The following is a 16128-nucleotide window of genomic DNA, read 5'->3' as shown; positions in this document are numbered from 1 at the left end:
GTACTCCTTATTTATTCTTGGCTCCTCTTCATCTGGTGGGAGGGGGGGGAAGCTACAGCACAACTATTCAGCTCTTCCTTTTGGGGCCTTCTCTTTAACATTTCAGAGCATACATTACCAAACAAGAAGGTCTATCTCTTCATAATTGTCTCATTGCCATCTCTAGATCTTCTTTGCATTATTTGAAGTTGGAGTATGAAAAGCTGGATTTGAATACCTTTTATTACTACTTTTATGTGGGCAATCAATCAAGAAATATTTATTAAGCAGCTCCTCTCTGCCAGGCACCATGTTGGGCTCTAGGGATACAAAAACCAAAATAGTCCCTGCCCTCAAGGAGCTTACTTTCTTTCTGGGGAAATGATAAGCACACATATATGTAAACACAAATACATGCAAGTCAATAAATACAAGGTAAGAGGGTGGGGAGAGTATACAAGGAAGTAGCAGTTGAAGGATCAGGAAAGTTCTGCTGTTAGAGGTGGTTCTTGAGTGTAGGTTTTTAAAAAGAGGCCAAGGTAAGGAAGGAGTGCCTTCTAGGAACATAGGACAGTCTATAATAGAGGAAAGTGATAGCAAGATTCTCCTGATGATAGAGTACTGGGCTTAGAGTCAAGACCTGAGTTCAAATCATATGTCTGACTCCAGCTATGTGATCTCTCTGAACCTGAGGGTAGGACTAGATAGTCTCCCTTTCTTAGCTCTAAATCAAAACTCCTACAACCAAAGATTCCTAGAAAAATGTGAATTGTTCTCAGACCATAGAAGAGCTCAAAAAGGACTTTGAAAATAAAGTAAGGGAGGTAGAGAAAAAATGGAAAGAGAAATGAGAGTGATGCAAGAAAATCATGAAAAAAAGTCAAAAGCTTGGTAAAGGAGACACCAAAAAAAAAAAAAAACTGAGGAAAATAACACCTTAAAAACTGACTAGGTCAAATGGTAAAAGAGGTACAAAAAGCCAATAGGAAAAGAATGCCTTAAAAAGCCAAATTAGCCAAATGTAAAAGGAGGTACAAAAGCATCCTGAAAAAAATAACTCCTTAAAAATTAGGATTAAGCAAATGGAAGCTAATGATTTTATGAGAAATTAAGAAACAATAAGGAAAACCAAAAGAATGAAAAAATAGAAGGCAATGCTAAATATCTCATTGGAAAAATAATTGACTTGGAAAATAGATATAGGAGAGATCATCTGAAAATTATTGAACTACCTGAAAGCTATGATCAAAAAAGGAGCCTGGACATCATCGTTCGAGAAATTGTCAGGGAAAATTTCCCCGATATTCTAGAACCAAAAGGTAAAATAGAAATTGAAAGAATCCATTGATCACCTCCTGAAAGAGATCCCAAAATGAAAACTCCCAGGAATATTATAGCCATATTCCAGAGATCCCAGATCAAGGAGAAAATATTCCAAGCAGCCAGAAAGAAACCAAGTATTATGGAGCCAGAGTCAGGAAAGCACAAGATCTAGCAGCTTCTACATTAAGGGACCAGAGGGCATGTATTATGACATTCCAGAGGGCAAAGGAACTGGGATTACAACCAAGAATCATCTACCCAGCAAAATTGAGTATAATCCTTCAGGGGGGAAATGGGAATTCAATGAAAGAGGGGACTTTCAGGCATGCTTGATGAAAAGACCTGAGCTGAATAGAAAATTTGACTTTCAAAGACAAGACCCTAGAGAATCATAAAAAGGTAAACATGAAAAAGAAATAATAAGGGATGTTAAAAGGTTAAAATTTTTACATTCCTACATGGAAAGATGATACTTGTAACTCACAAGAATTTTCTCATTATTAGGGCAGTTGGATAGAGTATATTTAGACAGAGGGCATAGGTGTGAGTTGAATATGAAGGGATGATATCTTAAAAAAAATAAAATTAAGAGGTGAGAGAGGAATGAACTTGGAGAAAGGGAAAGGGAAGGTGGAATGGGGTAAAGTATCTCACATAAAAGAAACAAGAAAAAAGCTTATACAGTGGAGGGGAAAATGTGGGATATACTGGGAAGTGAGTGAACCTTACTCTCATCAGAATTGGCTCAAAGAGGGAATAACATACACAATCAATTGGGTATAGTAATCTATCTTACCCTGCAGGAAAGTAGGAAGGGAAAGGGATAAGGGGAGGGGGGTGATAGAAGGGAGGTCAGATTGGGGGAGGGGGCAGTCAGAAGCAAAACACTTTTGAGGAGGGACAGGGTGAAAGAAGATAGAAAATAGAGTAAAGGTTATGGGGAGGGGATAGAATGGGGGGAAATATAGTTATCAATAATAACTGTGAAAAAATGTTGAAGCAAGTTTGACAGGCTTCATTTATCAAACACATAGAGAACCGAGTAAATTTATTAAAATAAGAGCCATTCCCCAATTGATAAATGATTAAAACATATGAAGAGTTTTCAGATGAAATAATCAAAGCTATCTATAGCCATATTAAAAAATGCTCTATTTATTAGAAAGATGAAAGTCAAAACCATTCTGGGATACTACCTCACACCTAGTAGATTAGATAATAGGACAGCAGAGTAAAATGACAAATGTAGGGGATACGGGGGAAAATGAGACATTGACGCATTGTTGTGTAAGGGGCTAAAATTCTAGCTATACTGTCTAAAATATCCAATGAGTGGTCGCCAATAAATTATAAGCTTTAGCAAGAGTTAGACTTTTAAGCATTTATTAAGGAGAATAAGAATTTGGTAACGAGAGAGAGAAAAGGCCTAGATTTATCTATCTATTAAAGGGAGAGAGCATTCCTAGCTCTGCTCCCCGCCAGAGTCCACAGGAAAGAGAGCAAGTCAGAGCACCAGGCTCCCCTTCTACCTCCCACAAGCAAACATCACTTCCTGACACCAAAGAAAAAAACGCATGGTCTTGCCCTCAGAGACCTTCACCTCATGGTAGAGCTTTTCTACAGTAAGTCTCTAGCAGGTGGCCTCATTCCAAACATTACAGTTGGTAGAGTTATAAACTGACTCAAACATTCTGTATAGCAATTTGGAACAATGGCCAAAGGTTTATAAAGCCATACATACTCTTTGACCTAGTAATAACACTACTAGATTGGTATCCAAAAAGGGATAAAAAGACAAAAGTTGAATTCAAAATTGAGGAGATGCCCATCAGTTGGGGAATGCCTGAACAAATTGGGATGAGATTATGATGGAACACTATTGTGCTATAAGAAATATCATATGCTCTCAGAAAAACCTGGAAAGACTTAAATGACCTGATTGCACAGTGAAATGTACTGTGAATGACTTAGCTAGTTTCAGTAATACAATGATCCAAGACAACTCTGAAGAACTCATGAAAAATGCAGTCCATCTCCAGAGAAAGAACTGATGATGTCTGAATACAGATTGAAGTGTATTTTTTTTGTGTTTTCTTTCACAACCTGACTAATATGGAAATTCTTTTGTATGACTACACATGTATAACATATTGAATTGCTTGCATTCTTTTTTTTTTTTTTTAGTGAGGCAATTGGGGTTAAGTGACTTGCCCAGGGTCACACAGCCAGTAAGTGTTAAGTGTCTGAGGCCAGATCTGAACTCAAGTACTCCTGACTCCAGGGCCGGTGCTCCATCCACTGCGCCATCTAGCTGCCCCGAATTGCTTGCATTCTTAAGGCAGGGTGGGGAAGGAGGGAGGAAGAGAATTTGGAACACAGAGATTTAAAAATGAACATTAAAATAGTCTTTACATGTAATTGAAGAAAAATAGAATTAGAAATAAATTAACAATGGGGAAAATAAATAAAAATAAACACAGTAAAAAAAATATCCCAGGCAGTTGTCTCTACTTGAATAACTCTAGTGACAGTGAGCTCACTACTTCACAATGCTGACTATTCTGATTAAATTCTTTACAGGATTGAACCAGAATCTGCCTATGTATCTTCCCTCCTTAAGTAGCGCTAACACTCACAGTGATGGACTTGCATGGGGGAAAGAGTATTGGACTTGAAATCAGAAGACATGGGTTTTGTGATGTTTCTAAATTCTGTGATCGCCTTAAATTAGAAGCTTTAGCACCAGTCTTTAGGCACTGAACATTTATTAAAGCATATAGGTATTCACATGGAGTTCAGAAAGTTAAGAAAAGGCCTATCTAGCCTAGAGTTCCAGCCTGGTCTGGTTCTTCCTCAAGTCCTCCACCATGAGCCTGCTTCAATCACAAACTCTCCAAAAAACTGATTGTGGAAGCTTTTTATAGGTCTGGAACAGAGGTGGTCCTTACACACTGCTTCAAGCTGATTGGTTGGCGTCATCCAAATCTATTAAGGGCTAGCCAGGTGTGATTACAATCTAGTTAACTTGAAGTAGGCTAATCAGCAGTCAATCACTCACTTAATTCAATCAGTTTAGATTAATCTCCAGGTGGGCCTTTGAGTATCTGCTAAATCCCATTATTTTATCACAGTTTGAATACAGACTATTACAAGTTGTCCAGGGTGATCTATGAGATCCATCACCTGCCATCTCTGACATTTATTTTACAGAAGAGGAAACTGGGGCCCAAGACAGTTAAGTGATTAGTCCAAGGTCACAGAGATAGAACATATCAGAGGTATAATTTGTACTTAGATATTCTTACTCCAGAATCAGGGTCCTTTCCATTGTACTGTACTCCTTTCCTATAGTCCAGCTTTCTTGATTCCAAAACTCAGCACTATTTCCTACTGAAGTGGACAGATAGCAGGAAAGGAGCAAGGGAAAGTAGGGGTCAATCCATTGTTTGTCATGAATGAACCTATAATCTTAGGGGACGTAGACCAGAGGTGAAGAGCCATTTTCTCCTGTTCAGAGGAGGCAAGAAGGCATCATGGTTCTTTGTTCAAGGCAGAAGGAAAGAACCATGTTCAGTGAGGGCATGCATTCTCCCTAGAGACTTCAGACCTTTTCTTTGAGATGGGTGATGAACAAAGTATCAACAGGGTTTCCTTTGATAGAGGACACAGATGGATCTGATGAGACTACCATTTAGTACAACCTGCTCTTTGAGAAAGAAGCTGGCTGAGAAAGAGACCAATCATGGGGTAGTTCTCAATACTGACCTGTCCCTGGTTGGAAATCTGCTCACTGGGAGGAGGTTCCCTATGGTTGGAAAAGTGATACACTTTGGAGGGTGAGTCCAAGAAAGGTTGTTCTTGTTCTTCATTCCAATGGTTCTCTACTTTCTTCCATAAGTGGTGGGGAGGATTTTAGGGAACTAATTATGAATGGATCATCTTGCATTACCTTTAGATGAGGTCTCAACCTAAAGAATGGGAAGACCTTAATACCTTTTCCATCTCATCCTTCCATACCTGCTGGCTGATGCTGCAATCCAAGCAGTTCTTGGGATATAATATAGTACACCACATGCCCTACAATATATGTCAACAAACATTTATTAAGCACTTACTGAATTCAGAACCCTGGACTTGTAGTGTTCAAAGCTATTGAATGTTTAGGGAAGAAGCCAGGGCTCCCTGGGGCTGTTTCCTCCTTTATAAGTGTATATTTGTTAAGGGTTTACATAACTGTGAATCAGAGTTCATTTGCTGAATAAGTGGAAGGCAACTTTTAAAAAATTCATTTTAAAAAATAAAATTGTATTGATCTCTTTTTGTTCTTTTATCACAGAATGTCTCTTAGTGTGCTTTCCCCCACTCCCTCCCAGAAAGTCATCCTATATACTAAATCTACATAGAAAAAATTCTGAAAATATAGCAGTGTGACTTTACATATATAATGGGTATCATACTGATTGCTTTCTCAATGAGTAGGGGAAGGACTGAAGGGAGAGAATTTGGAACTCAATTTTTAAAAATATGCTTAAATATATATGTGTGTATTTTTTTAAATAAAATATATGTAGTGTTCCACATCTGGAAAGAAGTGTAGGGGTGGGATGGAGTAGTGTCTTCCCAGATCTCTTCTTTGGGGCAATGATGGTTCTTGTAAACATTCAGTTTGCATTGCTTTGTGGTTCTCATTCCTCCACTTAAATGGCTATAGTCATTGTGTATGTTGTTTTCTTGGCTTTACTTACTTCACTTGGTATGAACTACGTAGAACAGAGGTCCTTTGATACACATTATAAGGATATAAATAGGGGTCAGCTAGGTGGCACAGTGGATAAAGCACTGGCCTTGGATTCAGGAGGACCTGAGTTCAAATAGCCTCAAGACACTTGACAGTAGCTGTGTGACCCTGGACAAGTCGCTTAACCCTCCTTGCCCTGCAAAAAAAAAATAAGGACATTAATAGAGTGTACCCCAACCCCCCTTTTCCTCACAATATTTTCCAGTGCCTTATTGTAGCTTAAAAGGGACCCTGGGTTCTTAAATATTCTTTCATTGGTTTATTGTCCTTAGTGAGCAAGAGGGTATGTTTTCTCTTTGTGTGGTGGTCAACTGCATTTAACAAACATTTATTAAGTAGGAAACAAGGCAAGAATAAGAATTTATTAACCACCTTCTATGGGCTAGGCACTAAGCTAAACCTGTTATAAATATTAAACACCTGCTCTTTGCAAACTCCTGTGCCTAGTATGGGAGATACAATGATGAATACACTCAGATCTTGTTCTCAATAAGCTTGCAGTGCAATGGAAGGGGAGAGGGGAGGAAATGACAGTGACAAATAGCTATGATAAAAGAGAATGAGGGGGCAGCTAGGTGGTGCAGTGGATAAAGCACCAGCCTTGGATCCAGGAGGACCTGAGTTCAAATCTGGCCTCAGACACTTGACACTTACTAGCTGTGTGACCCAGGGCAAGTCACTTAACCCCCATTGCCCCGCAAAAAAACCCCAAAAAACAAAAGAGAATCAGAACTATGCAGAAGAGAGATCCAGCCAAAGTGCTAGGAGAAATTTGAGGAGAGAGATCAATTTTTCCTAGGGAGGCTTCATCAAGGAAATGGTCCTTAAGTTGGGTCTATATATGGTTTGTGCTTAAATAAAAGTTTATTTAACTTCAATTTGAATATGCCAGTGAATTAGAAGTTCTTGAAGGTCCTTATAGGCCAAAAAATAGAAGGTCACAGTAAGATTTCATAAGGTGTCTGAGGACCAGCCTAACCTAGTACTGAAGCACATCCCCAGAGGCTGGAGTCCCAGAAGATGAATGTTTTTGTCCATACCAGCTGTGGAGATTATCTAGTCCAATCCTCTCCCTTTACAAATGGTGAAACAGGGGCCAAGAGAGAGGAAGAATCTTGTCTAAAGTCACACAAAGCAGTACACAGCAGAGATGGAATCCAATCCTTGGTCCTCAGGCTCTAAATTCAGTTTTCTTTCCCGTACAGCACCCTACCTCAATCCTTCCTGGCATAGTCATCCTGACCAGAAAGGGAGGGAGGTACAGTTAATCCCCTAAAAGATCATTGGGAGTTGGATGTCAGCTGAGGAAGTGATCTCCCATTCTTTAGGGAAATGGAGCTACACACAGGCCAAACTCTGAGTTTTCCTCCTTACATCCAATTGTGTTTCAAAAGTCTTTGCTTAGGGCAGCTAGGTGGTGCAGAGGATAGAGCACTGGCCCTGGAGTCAGGAGTACCTGAGTTCAAATCCAGCCTCAGACACATAACACTTACTAGCTGTGTGACCCTGGGCAAGTCACTTAACCCCAATTGCCTCACTAAAAAAAAAATTTAATTAAAAAAAATTTTTTAATTAAAAATAAATTTAAAAAGTCTTTGCTTAGACAACAAGCTGAACACTCACCTCCCATACTTGGCTAGGCTATAGGGAAGATAGGACAGCATAAAACCCTTATGAGTGGCCCAGGATCCCTGGGGGGGGGGGCTGTCAAAAAATCAAAGTCCTAGAACAAGATAAGATTGGAAAGAATCAAATGCCCTGTGAAGAACAATGGACAACAAACGGGGGGGAGGTGATCTTCAAAGAGGGAGAGATCAATGTGGATTAAAACAGAATCCTAGAATATCATCACTGGAAGGGCCCTTAGAAAACAATCCAGTCCTAACCACCCTTACTTCATAGAAGAGGAAATCGAGGCACAGGGAGGGAGATTCAAGAACAAGTGTTGCTTTTTGGAATTGGGGTATCTACGTTTGAATCCAGATTCTGTCATTTAACACCCATATGATCTTGGACAAGTCCCTTCCCTTCTCTGGGTCTCATTTTCCTCATCTAGAAAATGAAAGGGTTGGATTAAGGGAACTCTGAGGTATCTTCAAGTTCCAAATCCTATGATCCTTGAAACCTAATTTAAGGCTATTCCTATAACCAAGTTACCTATCCCTCTCCCTGTCCCTCACAGCAAGCTGCTAGGTCCCTTGGTACCTGTCAGTTCCACTGATTCCCTAGAAGCTCATAACTGCATGCAGTAATGAAAGGCACATCTCACATGGTGGGCTCTTCATCCCACAGTCACTGATCTAGGATGGATTGTAGCATGTTTGACCTGATAATGCCTAGGCAAGTCTACGATGACATCCTGTTCTGTCCATATGCTAACAAATCCATCACCATTCATGCAGCAAACCTCAGGGTGAGTATGAAAAGGAATAATAATAATGATGATAACAATAGCAATAAAAACACTTCTAAAGCAGTTCAGAGTTTACAAATTATTGTCTTCACAATAGTTGTAGAAGTAGAAAGTGCAATTGTGATTATCTTCATTTTACAAATGGAGGAACTCCAATTTCTATAGGTAAAATGACTTGCTTGAAGTCATACAGTTATTAAGTGTCAGAGTCAGGATTCAAATCCAGGGCCTCCCATAAAGGATGACACCCATCTTCATCTCACATTCTAAAGCAAGACAGTTTACCTATAGAGAGAGAAGAAAAAAACTTTCTTAGTGGAAATACTATTCCACAGGGACAGACCTGGGCCAAGAAGCAGGAATGAGCCATAACTGAACACTTTATACCACCTGCTGTTGGGAGAATGCTATAGTCACTGGCCTGTGATCCAGGGTGGCTGGGTTTTAGTCTTGTTCTGCCAATAATTCTAGTGCCCCTTGATAAAAAATTGGACTGAGTAGCAGTGAGGGAGCTGAAGGGTTCTGAGGTTGCCATTAGTCAATCTCACATTAACAATAGAGGGGACTGCTGTCTTACTGGAGCAAATATCCTAGATGAGCCTAAAACCTTCCAAGATATGTCTACCCTAAGGTGGGAACAAATTATTTTGCCAGAAGGAAATTTTAACTTCCTTACAACTCTTGTGTTGTGAATTTATGAAAACTTATCAACTTTATTCATCTATAAAATTTAGTTAAAAAGTACTTGTCCTTCCTATGTCAATCAGTCAAACGACCAATAAGAATTACTCCAATTAGGATGGGCAACAAAGCTTTAGGGGAAGAAAGATACCAGCTTTAGTCACAGACTCAGAGGATCTTCAAGTCTGAGGGACCTCAGAAATCATCTAGTCAAAACTGTACCTAAGAATCCACCTGACTGTGATAGCCAACTCAAATATGTTTATTAAATGCCTGTTTTAGATAAAAGCCCATGCTTAGCATTAGCGATACAAAAACCAAAACCAAAACCAAATGAGAATGCTTAAGGAACTTACATATTGCTGGAGGATACAAGGTGGACATGGATAAATCATTACACAATAATTAATAACTTGAGGAGGAAAATCTTTGGAATGTGTGTGTGTGTGTGGGGGGGGGAGAATCTGGAAAGGCTTCACACTAGAGGTGGTGCCTGAGCTCAGCCTTGAAAGAAGACAAAGATTGTAAAGATGCAGAGGTGAGGAGGGAGTGCATTTTAGGCAACCAGATGGCAAAGTGGATAGAGCTCTGCACACAGTCAGGAAAACCTGAATTCACATATGCCCTCACAGACTTACTAGCTGTGTGACCCTAAGCAAATGACTTAACTTCTTTCTACCTCACTTTTCTCATCTGCAAAATGGGAATAATGATAACAGCTACTTCCCAAGGATGCTGTGAGAGTCAAATGAGTTAACTTAGGCAACCTAGTCCAATTTGAATCTTCATTATCTATATGTCACCTCTGAATTCTTTCCAACTTGTTGATTTCTCCTTTCCCCTCACTCCCTCCTGTACCACCCCCAAATGTGGAACTCAGAGCTAAGCATAGGACTCCTGAGACAGTCTGACCATCACAGAAAGAGCACAAATGGAATTATTACCTCCTTTGTGTTGAGAACTCAGATTGTTCTGAAGCAGCCTGCATTTGATTCCCACCCCCTCTTTTGGAAGTCATGTCACACTACTGGCTCTTTTTGAGCTAACAGTCCACTAATCCCTATACTTTTTTTCAGACAAATATCCAGCTTTCCCCTCCCACTCCATCCCCAGTTCTAAGATGGGATGTTCACCTCCCAATGTTCCCCCCCACCTCACATTCCCATCATTTCTATTCCAACAAGAAGTTTCTCCTGGTTGGCCACAACTGGCCCAGAATAGCAATTTCCCCTCATTGTTTCCTCTATTTTTGAAAGATGAAATTTTTTTTTAAAAAGCAAACCAATAATTTATTAGCTACTATGATTTTGTTATATAGAAAATTCCAGAAAGTGTCCAGGTACCCCATGACTTCTATATCTTGCCTTCACAGCAGGCATTTGACCTATTTTTCAAACTCATCTATTTCCTCCTTCTATTCAAGCCATCTGTGTTAGAGTCCTATGACAATGTCATTTTTGCAACTCCCGCCATTGATTTTCATCCATATACTTTCTACCAACCTTACTCCTTTTGGGTCCTGGATTTCCTGACATGAATGTATTTTCTAAATATACAAAGCTACTTGACCTTCTTTCTTCTAATTTGATTAATTCTGTTCATTTTTATAAAATATGCCATTCTAGAATACATACTATATATTCCAGAGGCAAATCCCAGTTACAAATCCTATTTGTTTCTTTCCATTTGGATCTCTAATTGACCCCATTTGTTAACTCACACTTTGTGCATTTCTTCATTATAGATAGTTATCTTGGGTTATGGGTCTCATATCTGTCTCCTTTCTTTCCTTTTTTTAATGGTGAGGCAGTTGGGGCTAAGTGGCTTGCCTAGGGTTACACAGCTAGTGTTAAGTGTCTGAAGCCAGATTTGAACTCAGGTCCTCCTGACTCCAGGGCCGGTGCTCTATCCACTGCACCACCTAGCTGCCCCTCTGTCTCCTTTCTTGATGTCATTTCCTATGAATTACTAAGCACGTTCACTGATACTCTTCCTATGTTGTAGTTACTCTGTAGCATATCTGCTTAAATAGATATATGTAGGCAATTTTCATCCATCTTAGTAATTCACAGAACACATCAGTTTTCGTTATCAATTTACCTATTTTAATTAGTTTTGTAAGACCTTGTGTAAATACTCACACACATATATGTCTATATATGCATACACACATATATACATGTATAGCCCTTGTTAGGAATACTCCATACCTGACCAAGAACCCATCATTCCTATGTTTGTTTTTTTGTTTGTTTGTTTTTTTTAGTGAGGCAATTAGGGTTAAGTGACTTGCCCAGGGTCACACAGCTAGTAAGTGTTAAGTGTCTGAGGCCGGATTTGAATTCAGGTACTCCTGACTCCAGGGCCGGTGCTCTATCCACTGTGCCACCTAGCTGCCCCCATTCCTATGTTTTAAACTATGGTCCAGAAATCTAATTATGTTCTTAGGTACTATGTTTTTAACTAGCTCTTTTCTTCAGGAATCCATCATTTTCTTCTGAAGTTACTACCTTCAATTACCACCTCTATCCGGAAGGCCTTCAGCTTCTTTGCCAGACTTTATAATACTTAGCAGTACTTTCTAGGTTCTTTCTGGTAGTATTATTTGTCCACTATAATTGAATAATGATCAAGAAGTTTGACAAGTCTTGGGTAATTTTTTGTATCACCATGGATATCTGTTCCAAGATGTTAGTTTTGTGTTGTAAATGTGCTTGTCAAAAGTAGCTGTCTCGGGGGCAGCTAGGTGGCACAGTGGATAGAGCACCGGCCCTGGAGTCAGGAGTACCTGAGTTCAAATCCAGCCTCAGACACTTAACACTTACTAGCTGTGTGACCCTGGTCAAGTCACTTAACCCCAATTGCCTCACTTTAAAAAAAAAAAAAAAGTAGCTGTCTCAATAGCATTCAGTAGGGAGTCACCAGCCTAACCACCACAACTCATGTTTGAGATCTTGGAATGATTTCTCTCCCAATGGAGAATGTAGGTCTTTATCATAATCCCTCCAAAGTCCAGCTACTCATTTACAAGTTGGGGTCCTCTGCTACTCTGTTCTCTTTGCCACTCTGATCATAAATGGATGCCTCTGCTTTGCTGCATCTCTTTTGCTCTTCTTTGCTGCTCTGTTTTGAGCATGTTATGGCTTCATTTGGGGCATCTCCAATGAGGCTACTGTTGCTCTCTGCTACCATCTCGTGGCCTTAAGCTATCAAGCAGCAGTATGCCCCTTAGGAAAAGGAAGCTAATAGTTCTTCAGTTGGATAGTCCCAGGGGGAAAACAACAGAGGAGACTGATGAACGCATTTGGGTGGTTCATTGTGAGACAATCTAAATCCAGAGCTGGCTAATCCAGGACCACTTCTATAGTATATATTTAGATTTAAAAGTCACTGTCAGGGCAGCTGGGTGGCGCAGGGACAGCTAGGTGGCACAGTGGATAGAGCACTGGCACTGGAGTCAGGAGTACCTGAGTTCAAATCCGGCCTCAGACACCTAACACTAGCTGTGTGACCTTGGGCAATTGCCTCACTAAAAAAAAAAAAGTCACTGTCCTCCCCCAAACCCATGAGGATGGAAAGTCCAAGTATTGAACAATCCCCAGAAAGGTGACACAACTTGCCCCATGGTTACACAATAGAAAAGTGTTACTGCTGGACTGTGAAGTCAGGTCTCCTGCCTTCTAAGTCCAAAAATCGTCTTCATTACTGTCCAAAAAAGTTTCCTGGAGGAAAACTGGGCTTTATTAAGTGCAAGTTAGTGATCCTCCTTCAGTACTATAATAAATCCCTCATTTCATCAAACTAGAAACTCCCTCCTGTCAGTTCCAAAGATGAGAAGTGATTTGTAAATTAATCTTATAGCTGCATATATTTTCAGACATACCTTTGCCCAATGAACTTCACAGCCTATTTGCTACCTCCTGGGACAGCACGTGCTATTACTGAATAGCCTTCAAATTTAAGACATTCTTACTTATACTGAGCCAACATCTGCCTCCCAGTAATTTTCCGCTGCTATATCCCAATGACCCTTTTTCCCTTCATCCACAGTGTTACTACTCACACTGAAGGAGAGGACTCTACTAGTGTGGTCAGAGATAAAAATAGTTGTAATAATAACCACTATCATTATTAGTAACAACTCTAATTACTAAAGTGTTTTGAAATGTCAAAGGGCTTTCTCTGCCCAATGAAGTAGAGAGCCTAAGTATAAACATCCCATTTTGTAAATGAGACACTGAGGTTCAGAGAAGTTAAGTAAGTTTGCCATCCCAAAGCCTGGACTCTCTGTTCCTTATGATAGCCCTTCATATACCTGAATATAAGAAATTCACAATCCCTATCTTTTCTATAAAAGCAGAAAATCATTAAGCAGACTCCAATCCAAGCAAAGCATGCTGGAAGGATGGTCATCACTCGTATGGTGTACTGTTAGCATTTCCAGGACCAGGCGACATTCTTTGCTGCAATTTGAAAGCATTTTTGCTCAAACTCCATCTAATTTTCCTAAAGAATCTTCACTTGACTGCACAATTTTCTATTAGAAATGGAAAACTGGAACTCCAATAACATCCAGACAGTTAACACTTTTCATAGTGGATGTGGTAGGAAAGAAGTCTGTACCAAATGAAGTGAAAGTGGAAGGAGAGAGTGTTCAAGGCAATGCTTTATCATTCTTTGAAACCATTCATTAAATAAATGTTTATTGGAGATCTATGGGTAAGGTGCTATGCTCAGTTCTGATAGTGTGTTCATAGGGCTCCATTTTGCAAAGGGATTTGGCCAGGGGACCATTGGAATCTTGAAATGGATGGACAGAGTCACAAAGATGTGATCCAGGGGCCCAAAAAGTGTGAATACCCCCAAGAAATTGGGAAGTTTGGGAAACTTTGGAGGAAAATAGAGGAAATCAAACTTATTTTCCTACTCTGAAAAATATCATTAGTAATGGTAATAAAAATTATCACACACTCCTTATTTTATACTATATAATTATTTACTAGATAACACACAGTGTGATTGTATATTATGTAATTAGGAATATGCTATAATTTTATTTATTAATTATATAGTATACAGTTAGGAATATGCTATATATTTATTATTTTTATATTTCTGGTAAGCACTTAATAAATGTTTATTGATTATATTATTGATTGTAAGTTAAAATATTCAAATAAATATTTTATATAATTTCTCTTCCAGTCTTATCTCATATTAATCCATTATGTTTACTTTATATTCCAGCTAAACCAGACACATTTTGGTCCCCAAACATAACATGTACTGCTTTCCCACCTCTATGCCTTTGCTAACATGGTTCCCTATTCCTGAAATGACTTCCCTTCTGACAAATTCCTATCCATTCTTTCTTTCTTTCTTTCTTTCTTTCTTTCTTTCTTTCTTTCTTTCTTTCTTTCTTTCTTTCTTTCTTTCTTTCTTTCTTTCTTTCTTTCTTTCTTTCTTTCTTTTTTTTTGGTAAGGCAATTGGGGTTAAGTGACTTGCCTAGGGTCACACAGCTAGTAAGTGTTAAGTGTCTGAGGCCGGATTTGAACTCAGGTCCTCCTGACTCCAGGGCCGGTGCTCTATCCACTGTGCTACCTAGCTGCCCCCTATCCATTCTTTAAAATCCAATTCAAATGCTACCTCCTCCTGAAAGGTGACCACCTTGTCAGTAATGACCTTCCCCCTCTGGACAAAGACCACAACATAGGACTTTATTTTGTACTTCTCTACTGCACATGTGAGTATTATTGTATATGTTTGTTATCAGTTTTTATGATTTTTAGTCATACTAGCCTGTGAACTCCACAAGAAATATTTCTTGTCTAAGTTTTATATCTTTTCCAGAGGCTAGTACAGAGCTCTGTATGCACAAGGCACCTAATAATTGACAAGTGGACAAATGAATGATTTCAAACTTTGGAGAGAAAAATATTACACCAGGATACCTCAGAACACAATTTTATTATAGGGCTTTATAATCAAAAAGCCTTCTCCTCCTGTACCTCCCATGCTCCCCACAATAGGATTGGAAAAGGGAAGAGGATTATTGTCCTCATAGCATGGACTAAATAAGAGGTAAAACGTGCCCAAGGTACCCAGTGAGTAAGTGGAAGAGCCAGGACTAGAATCCAAAATTCTTAGTTCCCTGTCCAAGGTTTTTCTCATTACATACACCACAATGCCTTAGATTTCTATCTGTTTGTGTTTAAGGCTCACGTCGCAAGATAGTAATCAATAAGCATTTATTAAGCAACTACTATGTACCTGGGACATATGGGGTGCTCAAAGAGGACTAGAACCTCTGGTGTGAGGGCTTGCCAAGCTCTACCTTTGGTTTCCTCCTGACACTTGGCTCTCACCTGTGACTCCAAGAAGCTGCAGCATGCTCAGCAGCCCACCCCAAGCCCACTGTCTCTGCAGATGGGCTAAACCAGCTTGAGGGTAGAGCCCTCATCCACTGCATTCTAGGCCATCGAAAATTGTCTTGCCTTTTGTCTTTCCACTAGAATTTGATGACTCTGGAAGAGAGTGAGACTGGTAACTTTGTGCAACTGCCTCATTTAAATCCAATTCAAGATTTCATCCTGTGATATCATTGGTCCTCTGAAAATGAAGGCAACTGTGTGCCTGGCTCTGACTGTGCTAGGTACTAGAGATACAACAACACAAATGAAATATTCCCTGCCCTCAAGGTTCTTACATCTATAGGAGGAGACTATCTGCACTCTTCTCAACATATAGAAAAGAAATGCAAAAAAAACCACAAGATAAGATTGAGAAGGAGGCACTACTAGCATGTAGGAAACTATTTCAACTGAGCTCTGATAGAAGTTAGAAATTCTACAAGCCAGAGGTGAGAGATAAAGGCATGAGGAGACATCAACATTTTGTATAAAGGCAAGGAGATAAGATATAGAATGCTGTGAG

The sequence above is a fragment of the Dromiciops gliroides genome, chromosome 2, assembly GCF_019393635.1.
Source record: "Dromiciops gliroides isolate mDroGli1 chromosome 2, mDroGli1.pri, whole genome shotgun sequence".
Taxonomy (NCBI): domain Eukaryota; kingdom Metazoa; phylum Chordata; class Mammalia; order Microbiotheria; family Microbiotheriidae; genus Dromiciops; species Dromiciops gliroides.
This window is presented reverse-complemented; position numbering follows the sequence as displayed.